The sequence below is a fragment of the Dipodomys spectabilis genome, unplaced genomic scaffold (assembly GCF_019054845.1).
Source record: "Dipodomys spectabilis isolate Male_0828 unplaced genomic scaffold, ASM1905484v1 ptg000001l, whole genome shotgun sequence".
NCBI classification, from domain to species: domain Eukaryota; kingdom Metazoa; phylum Chordata; class Mammalia; order Rodentia; family Heteromyidae; genus Dipodomys; species Dipodomys spectabilis.
In genome coordinates this window covers 15,154,953-15,169,878 of record NW_024870678.1, presented here as the reverse complement: position 1 = coordinate 15,169,878, position 14,926 = coordinate 15,154,953, and the positions used below count along the sequence as shown (strand labels likewise).

The following is a 14,926-nucleotide window of genomic DNA, read 5'->3' as shown; positions in this document are numbered from 1 at the left end:
TTTTCAATAAGCCAACTGTAGATCTGCTTGAGAACTAGCTGTTGATCATTTGAAATCCCATCTGTGAAGCTTTAAAACAAGTTATTTGTCTTCCTGTGAGGAGACTTGCTCTTTCTTCACCTGGTAAATGACTACAGCAATGATGCCCTATGCAGGACTGTGTTGCATGAACAGTCAGATATCAGAGTATCACCTTGTTTGAACATAGAAGGTGTAAGTATTGTTCTTAGTAACAAACACGAAGAGCCGACGAACATCGTTTCCCCATCACTGGCCTATTTCTCTGTTCTTTGCAAAGAAATTCCTCAAAAGTATTCTCTGTACTCCCTCAAACGGTCTCCCCTCACTCACCCAACACGGTAGGTCACTTTTCAGTCTTCGTCTTGGTAGTTGACAGTTGTTACTCACTTTCCTTTGTAAACCTTTTATCTCTTGGTTTCCAGGAGATCAAACTTTTGGAACTCTACCTGATTGGCTCGGTTCATCCTCAATCTCTTGTGCTGCTGCTGCATCTTCCAAACCTGTTAATGTTGACAGCTTTGGTAACCAAGTTAGCTTTTCACTTAGGCTCATTCCTGTGGTCATCTCATACAGTCCAACACGAAGTATTTTACAACTCCCAAATGAAAATCTAAAGCATAGACTTCAAACTCTAGGCCTGAATATTCAACTGCCTGCTCAACCAGCGCATGCATTTGTACAGCAGATGTTACAAACATTGTTGAAGCTGAGTTCCTCTCCCCTGTCCTCAATAAAATCCACTAAATTCTTAGTTTAAGGACACTCTCTTCTGCTAAATGATTGGGATAAAAAATATTGAAATCCGGGGCTGGGAAAGTGGCTCAGTGGTAGAGCTCTTGCCTTGCATGCATGAGGCCCTGGGTTTGATTCCTCAGCACCACATAAGCAAAAAGAAAAAAGCTGGAAGTGGCGCTGTGGCTCAAGTGGTAAGAGTGCTAGCCTTGACCTTAAGAGCTGAGGGACAGTGCCCAGGCCCAGAGTTCAGGCCCCACGACTGGACCCAAAAAAAACAAACAAAAAAAAAATTGAAATCCTACCTTCTCATATCCAACACATCTAGAAATAAAATGCATCAAGAATCCTGTGTTAATGCAACTTACTATCTGTGCCTGAACCACATTACCCCTCACCTGAATTATTTTAGTGATCTTCTAAGTTCACCATTCTTGTTATTGTCAAATCTCAACATGACACAGTGGTCTCTAAGTCTGATCATGTCACCCTTCAGTTCAACATCCTCCAATGGCTTCCTGTCCCACTGAAGAATAAAAGTTAAAAGTTCCTGTCTGAGAGGGCCTATGAGTCTCTACATTTTATATCATAGATAGCAATTTCCACCAATATTTCAATCACTTCTGCTCCAACCATACTGCATTCTATTATTTGTATAGACCAGGCATGCTCCTGAATTTTGGCTCCTACACTGGCTGTGCCACTGCTTCAGACACTTTACTCTTGAGTCATGCCCTTTTTCAAGATTGTCAAGGTAAACACACATAGATATCAGTTAAAGCTATTCAAGCAGATTTTGTTGAGTAATTACTAAAAGTAGGGGTAGAATTACCTGAATTCTGATTTGTGCCTAGGAGACTAGGTGAAACTTAATGGTGATGTGAAAACTCAAGTACTCAGAGAAGTGAAACATTACACTGAGTTGTTAAGTAAAAATGGGACTAGGCTGTGTCTACCAGTTGCCACTTATGAAAATTAGGCTCTCTCCTCTCACTGAGTTTGGGAGATGAGGCCCTGTCTATCTAATGATTATATTTCAAAGGAATAACTTCCAAGTCCTTGAGAAAATACTTCAGAGTTATAGGAAATACAGATTCACAAATGGGCTTTTTCAAAGGGGCCTTTTTTCACAAATGGTATAAGAAAAACCTGTTGAAGGGTGTTGGCTAGAACAAACAATAAGTTCTAGTAGCACTAGATACTAAATTAGCATCTGCAGTAGGGGGCAGTTGCTCTAGAATTGCCTTGGAGATATGTTTGCATACTTCTGTATAAGAGTTTGATTTCTCTGACTACAGGGTTTGGATAGAGTCATTATGGGCCAAGAATTCTACAGTTTTTGATGCTATGCTGTAATATTTCTTCCTCAAGGAAGTTAACTATGGTGAGCATGGAAAACCTACCCTCTCACTTTTATACCTGGTATCCTTCTCCCCTTTGCCTTATTTTATATTTTTTCTGTTGTTATGCTGCTGTGTTCCCCTGAAACCCTAGCATATTACAGAATTGGTCCCCAGCTTGTGGTGCTGTTGAGAGATGAATGGATCATGATGGCACTAGCGTCACAAAAATTAATCCTTTCTGTTAATTTCTGGTTTGTCTCTCTTTTTGATCAGTAGATTAACTCACTGAGGAGTTCATAGTTGAATGGGCCATTAGGTGGTAAGGCCTGGCTAGAGGACTTAAGTAGGTCACTGGAGGGATGATGTTAAAGGGTGTATATCTCCATTTTTCTCTTTCATTCTGTGCTCCCAGCCACCATGAAGTTAGCAGTTTCCTCAGCCATGGTGTTTCTGCTTTGCAACTGGCCTAAAAGCAATGCGGCCAGTGACCCTGAACTAAACCCTTTGAAGTCATGACACAAAATAAATATCTCCTGTTCAAATTGTTCTCTCGGGCATTTTGCCAAAGTGACAAAAAGCTGAGCAACACACGTGCATTTTCTTCTACATATTTAAATCTAACAGTTACTATTATATAATAATATCCATTATATTAAATACTACACATTAAACTTAGTATGCTAGTTCACTACCATCTGTTTCATTCTCATTGAATATAATCTTCATTATTATCTTTTGTGCCTGCTTTGTTCATCAGTGTATGATACGTACCTATGCATGGAATATGAGATTCAGATTCACTAGATGCAGAGTTCTGTTGGTCTTGTAGGTTTGGGGCTGGAAATTGGAAAACTCCAGCATTTAACTATGGAAATATTCATTTGACAACTCCAACTTCATCTGATGACATGGACTGAATGAGCAGCCTCTACCTAGCAAGATCCTGTACAGAGGGAAATGAAAGCATAGTGAAACCAATGTTATTCAAGGCTTTGCAATGGTTTGATTGTGGTTTCAATGTGTCTTTCAGATTGACCCTCATTGTGACAGTGTTTAAAGGTGGCAGACTTGTTAATAAATGAGGTCCCATGGTAAGTAATGGAATCACTGGGGGAACTCACAGAGAGACTTAGTGTCATTCTCATAGGGTCCCAATTAGTTCCCAAATGACTGAATTGCTATAAAAAGAGCAAAGCTTTCTTACTGCACCTTTCTTACTTCCTGCCTCCTATGTGATCACTCTTACACATGTTGTCACAATTGTAATACTATATGGCCTGAGGCCCTCTTCAGAGATGAGAAGATGCTGGTGCCATCCTCTTGAAACCCCAGAACTGTGAACTAATAAATCTCTTTTCTTTATAAGACAACTACCCTTGGGTAGTTTGTTATGCCAAAATAATGACTACAACATTCTTCAGAAAGAGTTCATATCACCTCTAGTCACATGTTATTGTCCAAAGCAATTTACAGAGCCAACCCTGACATAAGACCAAAAGGTTAAATGTAATGCTGGCTCTGAAAAAAGAGAATAAACATCTTTAGCAAAAAAGTTTATTATGGATGCCTATATGACAGCTCAGTAGCAATTTCATAAGTATTGAGTGTCTGACCCTGAGGTTTCCTAATTCTAAATTGGAGATACAAATTTTAGAATGGTAAACTATTTACAACCTTAAAATAAGATCATCAAGGGAATAAGCATATATAGAAAGGAGAAAAGTTCCAAGTCTGAACTGGGCTCACCCAAATGTTTTCAAATCAGGGAAACGGTCAGAGAAATGGTCAAATGTGAATGACGAGTGTCCTGTAACAATGAAGAAAGAACTAGTTCTAGAGGCAAAGCAGAAAGTTTCAAGTAAAAGAGAATGCTCAAGTAATAGGATGAGAAACAAGAAGACTGGGACTTGAGGGCCAGTGGAGGGCACTGCAAAGATAATTAATACTGCTACCATCACAGTTGTGCTGGTGGCTTTCTTATGACCTTGTGTCTGTTGGTAATTAATAAATACTGCTACCATCACGGTTGTGCTGGTGGCTTTCTTATAGCCTTGTGTCTGTTGGTAATTGATACTGCTACCATCATGGTTGTGCTGGTGGCTTTCTTGTGGCCTTGTGTCTGTTGGATAAATGGGTTGTAGAGTGGTCTCTAATGGATAGTTGGTAAAAAAAAATCTTCTCCCATTCTGACGGCTTTCTATGTAGCTTGTTAGCTATGTCCTTTGCATGTAGAAACTTAGGTTTGATGCAATCCCATTTATCAAGTTTTTCTTTGATATTTTTTCCTGTTTGTGGAATTTTGTTCAGAACATTTCTACCTGTGCTCAGGAGCCCTATGTTTCCCCTACCCCTTCCAGCAATTGGTTTGTGGCTCCCAGTCTTACATTGAAGTCTTTGGTTCATTTTGAATTGATCAAATAGAAATCAGGAAAGCAACCCCCCATTTGCAATAGCCAAAATAAAACAAAAATCCTGAGAATTAACGGCCAAAGATTTGAGATGTGAAGGAAATCTATAGTGAAAACTTTTTAAAATGAGAAAGGAAATTGAAGACGGAAATGAAAAGGCTTTCCATGATTCTGCATTGGAAGAATTAACATTATGAAAATGGGAATAATGCCCAAAGCAACTTACAAATTCAATGCAATACCTAGCAAAACCCCAAAAACATTCTTTAACAAGATAGAGAAAGAAATCCAAAAATTCATATGGCATAATAAAAGACTCAAAATAGTAAAAGCAGTCCTTGGCAAGTAGAACAGTGTTGGAGGAACAACAATACCAAACTTCAGACTGTACTACAAAGCCATAGTAATGAAAACTTCTTGTTACTGGCACAAAAATAGGTCTGAGGATTAATGGAACACAATAGAAGACCCAGAAACAAACTCACGTACCTATAGCCATCCAATCTTCTATACTGGAGCCAAAAATCATCTGCTGGAAGATAGCCTCTTCATCAAATGATGCTGGCAAAACTCGATATCCACATGCAGAAAACTCAAGCTAAAGTCCCCATATATCACTTTGCACTAATCCACCAGCCATATTTTTTCCACCATTTTTCTGATTCCATCTTTATCATATACATGCATAGTTTCCAATATTTATTTTCTAATGCTTTCATTAAGATATTCCTGAGCTGTTAAAATTAGTCCATTATCATGTGCATTTAGCATTTTTATACTTGTGACAGACTTTTCTTAGATGTTCCTTGTATGTGTTCCTGCAAATAGGACATGGCCTTTTTTACTGTAACATTCAACTTAGCATCTGGCACACAGTAGGGAACAAAAAAATACTAATTTCTTAGATGAATGGATTTGTATCTTATACACATTTAGCAAATGCGAATTTTCTCAATGGCATCACTACTTGGATTGTAATCTTTAGTTAAACTTGCCTTTTACAGATTCTCATTTTTCTCCTTGGAACCAAATGTACAGTCTTGTTATTTAGACTGCTTTAGTGATCAGCTAATATTAGTCTTCTGGATAGAGCTGTTGTTGGCAAACTGCCCAAAACTGAAGAAGTTACCTTGGAATAGGGACCCAGTCAAATTAGCACCAAGTATTTCTCAATAGCCTCCTAGAGCATGTTATCTGAGAGAGAAGTGCTTTCTAAGCACTCAAAATAGATTCCATACCATAAAATAAATGACCCGTCTATATAAAATAACATTGAAAAAACTATAAATGCCAAAAATCACATTGAAAGACAAATGACAACTTTGTATTTTCAGCATTCATGAGAAATAGGATTCATAATCCTAATATAGGTAGAATTTCTTAAAGTAGAACACATTGAAACCCCCAGTAAAAACAGAAACAAAAACAAAACAATCAACCAAGCCATTGAGCCAGCTTTCATGGGGCATGTCTGTTATCCCAGCCTTGGGGAAGGCCAAGGTAGGTGGATTGTAAATTTAGGCTACATAGCAAAATCACATCACAAATACAAATAACAGCAACAAGAAAAAAAGAAAATTAAGAAATAATATGAGAGTAATCTATAAAAGAAAATTTAGACAACAGATATATAAGAAATGTTTTCAACTTTATGAGAAATCACATCACATAACAATGTTATGACAGGTTTCACTATCAAACTGACAGATTCCTTTACATAATAGCACTCAGTACTGACAGAGTGAAGGTAATAAAAACTTACATACAGAATTAAAATGATACATTCTTGATGACATCATGGAAGACTTGAGGAGTGAGGATCAGGGAAGATGGGTTATGAGAAGTTCAGAGCTCTATGAGAGAGTTGAAAGGAAGGGCAGCCTGGGATTCTGACGTTTTCTGTGTAGCTGAAATGAGTAAGGATAAAAGACATAATAAGAAATTTGAAGCAATCAGAAGAGAACAAACACTTTTGAAAATGATGACTCATAAGCTTGGCCTTGCTGACTGTTTTCAAATATAAACAGTCTGTGTTCACATCGAAGTTAATTCCTCCACTTGCATGCTAGATCCTGCCCTCTCCTGCCTACTCAAGAACACCACCGCAAAATCCCCTTGTTATGTCACCAGTCTTATTCCCTTTACTTCATCTTATCTACTTGCAAACATGCTATCATTTCCCTAGCTTAAAAAAAGACAAAAAAGCTTTTTCTGCACCTACTTTCTCCACCTATTCTATGTATTTCTCTTTGCAGAACACTTCCTTGTAAGAAGGGTCCCTATTACCTCTCCCCAGATTCTTTCCTTAGTTCTCTGGTGTTTTTTTGTTTTTGTCAGCCATGGGATTTGAACTCAGGGCCTGGGCGATGTCCCTGGGCACCTTTGCTCAAGGCTAACACTCTACCGCTTTGAGCCACAGCACCAGTTTTGGTTTTCTGGTGGTTAATTGGAGATAAGCGTCTCATGGACTTTCCTACATGGGTTGGCTCTGGACAGCGATTCTCAGGTATCATCCTCCTGAATAGCTAGGAATATAGGTATGAGTCACCAGCATTTGGTGCTCAACCCAAACTAACTTTTACCCCATCAAAACTCCTCTTGGAGATGACAAATGAGCACATTGCCAAATTCAGTGACCAATTCTTAGTCCCTTCTTTATTGACCAATCAGCAGTTGACACTTTTTATTATTTCCTGTCCCTTGAAATAATTTGATCATTTTTTTCAAATCGTGTTATCCTTTTGATTTTCTTTTCTTCCTAAGTTCTTTCTCCATTTTTCATTAGTTTTTCCCCTCTAAACTATTACGTGTTGGACTGTTCCAGAATTTCATCCTTAGTCTTCTCTATACAGTTTCTCTTACCTTTTTCAGTCAAAGCTGTCATTCTACTATTTGAACCAAACCTTCACATTTGGATTTTTTTGCTGGTTAGTTAGAGATAAGAGTGTCTTAGATTATGTTCCCAGGACGGCTTCAAACTGAGAATCTCAGATCTCAGCATCCTAAGTAGTTAGGATCACAGGTGTGAGCCACCAACACCTAGTTTGGTTTTTTTTCCACATTCAAAGTAAAAATGACATAAACACAGACACAGAGACCTACTTTGGCTTATATTTAGTAAACTTTCAGCTGTTTCACCATAGTCTGAGGAATATTAGATTTTTTTCCCCAAGGTGAAAGTAAAACAAGCATGAACACATTTCTTCCTGAACAAGTACAACAATAAGGAAGGAACTATTTAAGGCAGTGCTATTGCTTGATACTAAGTACTGTGTGTATATTGGGTCTTATCTGTAGGGATGAGTGTAAAATGTCTGAGTAAAGGGAGGAAATCAAATGCTTATGGGCAAAAAAAGAGAGAAATTTCCAGTTTCTGATTACAAAGTCACTTTGTAAATATTGGCAGGTGGCCTCAAGTTTCAACAGGAAAGTTTTGACCCAATGTCCTTAAGTGGATGCTATGTGAACCATTGGTAATGGAGAGAATAACAAAACATCCCTTCTTATAACAACTTCCCATTTTTTGCCTTTTCCCTGATAAATTATTTTACTTGTCTCTAGAATATAATGCAAGTACTTCTGCCTTTTTATATTCCTTTTATTTAAAGGCATGTCTTCAAACAAGCAAACATTGAAAGTAATTCTTTTTTTAAAAAAATGTATTATTATTATTTTTTTAAGTAGTTGTACAAAGAAGTTCCCATTCTACAAAACAGTATATGAATACAAGGTATCTGACAACATTTTCATCCATCTCTCCTAACCTATCCCTTCTCCCACTTTTTTTTAAAAAATTGTGATAGGTCAATAAAAAAAGAAAATAAAATAATTGAGATAGGTGATTACACGAATTTCACAGTATTGTGGAATAGTGATACTTAGTTAAAGTCAAAACACATTTTAGCCTTCACAAGTCAAATTATCATTATCATGGTATATATAGTTTGTGAATTCTATGAGCTTTGACAATAAAAATTATTTCTTCCACAGCAGGGGATGTTTACACTTCTTTCCTTTTGCTTAGTGTAAGCTGTTCCCTTTCCATCTCATTCCTCCCTTCCCACTGCTGTCTTTGGTTGCTTAGTTCCTTTTCTTCTATGTCCAGTGCAGCTGGTGGACCCCTTTGTTGTATGTTGTTTCATTTCCCACTTATTCTGTTCCTCCTCCTGGCTTCCCTCCATTGACTGCATATATCTACCATATATATGGTCAAGAACATGGAGTCATTTAGTGGATGATATGACAAAATGAGTAGCTGTCATTTGTTTTCTTGTTTCTCAAGTCCTGTTTACTTTGTCATATCTTCTTGCATTTTGGCTTCAGCATCCACATATCAGAGAGATCATGTGCTGTTTGTCCCCTTGTTCTTGACTTACCTCACTCAAAACAATTTGAGTTCCATCCATTTCCCTGCAAATGCCATTATTTTGTCCTTTCTAATGGCTGCATAATATCCATTGTGTATAGGTACCACAATTTTTGGATCCACTCATCAGTAGTGGGACATCTGGGTTGTTTCCAAGTCTTGGCTATTGTGAACAGTGCTGCAATAAACATGGAAGTGCATGTATCTTTGTATACTGGTTTCTGTTGTTCAGGATAGATCCCTAGGTGAAAGCAATTCTTTTTTAAAATAAAATCAGGACCAAGGGTATACTTGAATTTTATAGGCTCAGTAAAGAGTTCAGTATAATCAAATTTGGATGGAACTAACAATATAATAATTCCAACTCACTCTTTCTCTTATTATATAGTTCTCTAAAGCATTTTATATGGATACACTAATTTGATTTTCATAAAAAAATGAGAATGCTGTTACTCCCAATTTAGAAACAGAAAAATGTGACACAGGATAAGTCAGCTTCATTTGGATAATTTAGATGATGAGGAGTCTGTCTGCCTACCCACACAAATTAGCAGAGAGTTACTTCCCATATCTCCAAAAGTAACAGGAAGCTGCTACTGTATAAGTTAGCGCACCTCCCACGTTAGTTGTCTTACTAAATTCACACTGGCATATACTTTCTCCTACTCTCAAGGCCAGTAAATCTCTATTCACTTTGGTTCTTACTGGTCCCTTCAAAGTAATACAGTGGGTGCAAAGTAATGCAATGAGTTCACATCTCTGTGAGTGGGAAAAAAATCATGGTTAAGAAATGAAAATACCAGGGCTGGGAAGTTGGCTCAGTGGTAGAGCGCTTGCCTTGTATGCCTGAGGCCCTGGGTTCGATTCCTCAGCATCACATAAGCAAAAAGAAAAAACCCTGGGCGCTGTGATTCAAGTGGTAGAGCGCTAGCCTTGAGCTGAAGAGCTGAGGGACAGCGCCCAGGCCCAGAGTTCAAGCCCCACGACTGGACCCCCCCCCCCCAAAAAAAAATGAAAATACCTAAAGCAGTTAAGGAGAGCACAGGAGATGTTTGTGTAGACTACAGATTCAGAGATTGTAAGATTTCTGAACAAGCTCAGTTTATGGACATAGCTTCAAGAAGGAAAGGTGGTGTCTACTACTACCACTATTTTGAGTGTGCTTAGATCAAAGTCACATAGCATGTTTGAAAAGTTAAAATGCCAAACAGGACTACCTTTAAGCATGTCCAACTCTCATCATAAAGTTTAAGGTGAACCCAGATGCCCCTCAGTCGATGACTGGATCAAGAAAGTGTGGTATATATGCACAATGGAATTCTATGCCTCCATCAGAAAGAATGACATTGCCCCATTTGTTAGGAAATGGAAAGACTTGGAAAAAAATTATATTAAATGAAGTAAGCCAAGCCCAAAGAAACATAGGTCCCATGGTTTCCCTTATTTGCAATATCTAGTATATGTATGAGTCAAGCAGAAAAGGTCAAATAAGGTGATGTTAGGAAAATGAACCCTAAGATACGTATTTAAATATTTTTTTTTCTTTCATGCATTTGTTTCTAACGCATTTATAAGATTATTTCTTTGTTGCTTTGTATGTCCCTCCCCCACAGTGTAACCCCTGCTTTCACTATATTTGATGTCAGTATAACTTGTGGAGGAGATGGGGAAAAACAAGTCATTTAAGGATACAGGTGGACCTGTTGCAACAATGAGAAGTACAAGTTGTCATGTCGAAAACGAGCTTTACAATGTTGGTGGGGGGGAGGGAGGGGGGGAGGATGGGGGGGGGAGGCTGGGAAGGGATGTGAAGGGTAAACAAAGGAGGAGGCTGCAATGCTTGATAAGAAATGTACGCATTATCCTGCCCATGTAATTGTAACCCCTCTGTACAGTATGTTCACAAAAAAAATAAATAAATAAAAATAAATTAAATTAAAAAAATTTGTGGAGGGGAAGAGGAAAAACAAGTCATTTAAATAAGGATACAGGTGGACCCATTGCAGCAATGAGAAGTACAAGTTGTCATGTCGAAAACGAACTTTACAACTTTGGTGGGGGGGGGGGGGGAAGGATTGGGTGGGGCGGCGGGGGCAGGCTGGGAGGGGATGTGAAGGGTAAACAAAGGAGGAGGCTACAATGCTTGATAGGAAATGTACTCATTATCTTGCCCATGTAATTGTAACCCCTCTGTACAGTATGTTCACAATACAAAAAGAAAAAAGAAAGAAAAAAAAGTTAAGGTGAAAGGAAATGAAAGAAGGTGTGTTTGAAGGTGTGTTAACATAGGCGTTTTGCTCCTAAGGTTGCTTAGCTTGCTTAGGGGTTAGTGAACATATGTAACTTAAGTCTAAACTTCCCTTTGCTTCTTTTTTTCTCAAACTTTTTTTCTGCTAACCTCCTTTGGAACTCTTTCCACTGTAAAACCACATTTTCATTGTAAAGAGTTATCAACATCCTCCTCTTCCTCCTCCGCCTCTTCCTCCTCCTCCTTCTCACATAGCCATACATTTATTTTCCCGCTTTACCTGAAATTTGCCTTTTCTCTGAGAACATCATCACTATCTGTTGAAGCCTGACAAACAAAATCTGCTTGTTTTCCCCACATCTCAACATACTGAGAGAGATTTGGAAGCAAGGTTGGTATTTTCCTAGCTTCTCTGTGCCAGCTCCAGGTGATTTCATTCCCACATATGCAAATCCCAATGCCCTGCTTGCTTTTTGGAGCATCATTCTGTAGCATGAAGCATAGTGCCAATATGCACTGACTTTTAGATCATTCTCTGGGGTCCAGATCTTCAGCGCCTGACTCTTACCACCATCTTACACCAGCCCAGGACTCCCACTCTCTCCAACATCAGAGTTCTAACACCCTTTGCCTATGTGCTTTTCTGATACAATTCATTCATTTGGCAAATTCCTCATGTTAAGCCACCAAGACTCTTCATAAACCTGAAATTCAATGACCTTTTACACTTGTACCTGTATTAGCACCTTTTTACTCATTAATTTCCTAGTAACTTTTAAATTCAGTTTTATTTATTAACTTACTTTAGCATTAGTTATGGAGTGGCAGGATTTCATAATTACATTTCTACACAGTTTCCTAGTAATTTCTGATTTTTATCTTTCAACATTTTCAGTTACCCCATGGTCATATTCTTTCCTACCTAGCACACTCAACGAGCCACCAATTCCTTGAATTGCTTCTGGGAACTCCCCAACCAACTTGTTCTTTACTGTGGTTATGCTTGTGGGTTAACACTGTGGAAAAAGGAATTGGCTTATCTCAATTTGATGCTTTAAGAAACCATTTTGTAGTGATTCCACCTCATTAAAAATTAATAGTCATATCTGTCTAGAGATTATCACAAGTTAATATGAAGACTGGCAATATATGTAAAGTGCTTAGAATATCACGCAGTCCCTAAGTACTCAGAAAATATTCCAGTTGCTCTACATGATGCTGTTGTTTTTATGCCAGTCCTGGGGCTTGAACTCAGGCTTGGACAATATTCCTGAGCTTCTTTTGCTCAAGGCTAGCACTCTACTACTTGAGCTACAGTTCCGCTTCCAGCTTTTTCTGTTTATGTGGTACTAAGGAATTGAACCCAAGGCTTCATGCATGCTAGGTGAGTACTCTGCCACTAAGCTACATTCCCAGCCCCATCCTGCTGTTTCATTACTTATTTTTATGCTGGTACTGGGGCTTTGACTCAGACCCTCATTTGCTTAGCTTTTCTATTCATGGCTGTTGCTCTACCACTTGAGCCACAGCTCTACTTTTAGCTTTTTGCTGGCTAGTTGGAGATAAGAGTCTCTTAGATTTGTCTGCTTGAAATGGCCCCAAACAAAGCTGATCATATCTCATCTTCCTGGATAGTTAGGATTACAGTCACAAGTCACCAGTATCCAGCATGATGCTACTTCTTAAAAATAAATCATATAACCAAATAAGTGAATATACATGTCCATTCTGTAAAGCAAAACCACACTGACCAACTCATTTCATATTTATTTCCTTACTATCATCACTTTAAGGGAGACAAGACAATACCTTTGTAGAGCCTGAGATCATCTGATATCATGTTAACTATTTCTCCTCTTCAGTTTATAAATAGGATTGATATATTGACTACTGTCTTTTATTGGCCATAATAGCAAGGATATCATGTGACTCTTTTCAAGCAGACAGACAGGACTAGGAGTATGGCTCAATTGGTATTGTCTTTGCCTAGCAAATATGAGACCCTGAGTTCAATCGATAGGATAGCCAAATACACTAGTAATAATAATAGATCTAAAATTAGGCAGAAGAGAGGAAAAGTAGCAATTCACAGAAGGAGAAAATATGAATGACTAAGAAACATATTTAAAAATGTTCACCTTCACCAGTATTCAAGGGAAGGCCAAAATTAAGAAGTCGTATAGTATCATGAGTGAGATATTTTGGTGCAATTACTTTTGCAAAACATTGTGGTAACATAAGTTAAAACAGCCAGTCACAAAATTGTAAGTAACCCTAACCAAGATCCACTTACTTTAGGCTTCCAGTAGTTGGAGAGACAACAGGCACACATCCATCATGTCCAGATTCCCTCTGTGGAGATGGTCTTGTAGATTTTTCTTTCTGTGCTGGCCTGGAACCTTGATCCTCCCAGTACCAGTTTTCCATGTGGCCCTTGTGTATGAGAAAATAAAGCACTGCTGCAGAAAAGAAAAGTTACCCCACGGCTCCGGATTGCTCTTCATTGCAACAAGACGATACTGAAAACTTTCTGTATGTGCAGGTGGGTTCTCTGAGTATACATGTGACAAGTGGGTATCCTAGCTGGTTAACTTGGTGAGGATGATTGATCATCGAACAGCAAGCACTGTGTGAAACAGTCTTGGTGGTTTCTATTATTCCTGATGGTCCCGTGCTGGATGTTCAGTTTTCTTTCAGGTTTACTATTCCACATTCCATAAAGCATTGTGGATAGGTGCCTGGTAAGGAATAGATATGACTTCCTTACAGAGCTGGAATCTCCAGAATAGGAACAAAATTTGTGTAATGGTTATACAAGGAAAACTTTCTCTGAGACAAGGGGTTACACTTGTCTAAACTTGGGCCTTGGATTATATCAGTAATCCTGTAGTAACAAATCAGTATTAATCACTATCAAAGACTCTCAGGCAACTCATCTTTTTGGTTTGCTCACTAAATAGTGGGAAAGGAGGACACACTAAAACCTTAGAAGTGCCAAGCTCCAGGAAGGTCAATAATGGCAGACAAATCAAAGTGCCTGAAACTGAAGTTGTCTTCTACTGAGGAACTCATAGCTGGAAGAAGTAAGTCTTGGCATTAACATCTTGACTTAAGGTTGTGCAGTTTAATATGTGGCCACTGATTGTCACATGTAGTTACTCAAATTTAAAATGCAGTCACGCAAGGCACATTTTAAGTGGTCAACATATTTATTTGCTAATTTGTGGCTACCATTAAGTACAGTGAAATTAGTGTAAAACTTCCATCATCACAGAATGTTCTACTGGGAAGTGCTCATCGAAAAGGTAAATAAAAGACTTGAAATGTGTCTATTAAGAAGCACTATTGTTATATCTTGATTGAGCAGATCAAGAAAGCCCTAAATGCGATACTGAATCAATAGAGATTCTGAAATTGGTTAGGGAATGAGACCTTAGGATTTGGTGTGAATTGTAGGGTTTAATTTTTTCAGTAATGGTGGATCTTCTATTAGGAGGTCACTATGGACAGTGGAGATGAAAAGAGGATATAGTGCGCAGGGGTAAAGATTCCTCTAGATGAGAAAGAAAATCTGCTCCTACTGGGCATCAGAAAGTGGTCACAGATACTTCCGATATTATATAGGGGCAAGTGTCCTTATCTTGAGTTTTCTAGAACTTCCCTGGGCTCCTGACCTCTTTATCTTTTTCTATCTGGCTAAACTGCTGTTTGTGTTAGTTATTTTGAGAATGACATTGATCTGGAAACCACTTTCTGCTTTACTGGATTCTCAATGCAAAAAGCAGAATAGTTCTTTTCTTTGTCTTCT

General features: G+C 38.3%; 1 long non-coding RNA gene across 2 annotated transcripts; it reads left to right on the top strand.

The window, feature by feature from the left end:
• Positions 1–2,054: 2,054 nt before the first annotated feature.
• Positions 2,055–13,643, top strand: LOC122112846. Of its 2 annotated transcripts, none has more exons than XR_006148295.1 (3): positions 2,055–2,137; positions 3,127–3,187; positions 13,417–13,643. It is a non-coding gene; the product is annotated as an uncharacterized LOC122112846 (long non-coding RNA). The 2 variants fall into 2 exon arrangements; XR_006148289.1 differs by lacking the exon at positions 13,417–13,643 and adding an exon at positions 3,862–4,144.
• Positions 13,644–14,926: the final 1,283 nt, after the last annotated feature.